Raw genomic sequence first — 992 nt, 5'->3', positions numbered from 1 at the left:
GGATGGACCCTAGAGGGTATTATGCTAAGTGAAATAAGTCAGACAGAAAAAGACAAATATTATATGTATGATCTCACTTATGTGTGAAATCTAAAGAGCAACAACAACAGCAGCAAAACCAAACAGACTTATAGAGAATGAACTGATGTTTGCCAGACTGGAAGAGGGTTGGAGGGTGGGTGACAAAGGTAAAGAGATTAAGAAGTAGAAGTTAGTAGTTACAAAATAGTCACGGAGATGTAAAGTACAGCATAGGGAATATAGTCAATAATACTGTAATAACTATGGCACCAGGTGGGTACTAGACTAATCGGGGGATCACTTTATAAATTACATAAATGTCTATCCTCTGTGCTTTATACCTGAAACTAATATAATATCGAATGTCAACTATAATTGAAAAAGAAAAAAATGACAGTGGGTTATTTGCAATTGAGGAAGAGTAGACCGTACATGACAGGTAAATTTTTGCAAGGCAGCCCAGAAACAATGAGACATGGAGGGGTGGATCTAGTAAACAGGCCCCCACCTGATGCTCTCCCCTGTACCATACTCAGTTCAGGTTAAGCTGCTAAAGTGAGCATCCTGAGATTTCCTTCTTGGAGTAAGTCTTTCCCTCTGAATCTCTTGGCAGCAGACTCAAAGTACCAATGGCATTTTTGCAGTCTTTTGCTTCTTAATAACTAGCTTAGAATCAATAGCCCAAAAAGCAGCTTTAGGGTCGCAAAACTTTGGTCTCCTTCAGGGAATATTCAAAATTGTAATAAAGATAGCAAAAAAATTTCTGAATGGGATGGCTTACTTAACCTTTATTTGTCATTTTAGATTTTATTTTTTTTAATTACCAGATATCTCTATCAATTTACTACTTCATAAACATGTCACATTATAAAAAGTACCATCTTCTTTGGATGCCAATACTAGTAGCTTACTATCTCGAAAATGGTGTTTATATCTTAATTTTGAATTCTATCAAAATATTGCCATTCACA

The sequence above is a fragment of the Pteropus vampyrus genome, unplaced genomic scaffold (genome assembly GCF_000151845.1).
Source record: "Pteropus vampyrus isolate Shadow unplaced genomic scaffold, Pvam_2.0 Scaffold560, whole genome shotgun sequence".
Lineage (NCBI taxonomy): Eukaryota > Metazoa > Chordata > Mammalia > Chiroptera > Pteropodidae > Pteropus > Pteropus vampyrus.
The sequence above is the reverse complement of the archived record's forward strand: the minus strand, read 5'-3'. Positions refer to the sequence as shown.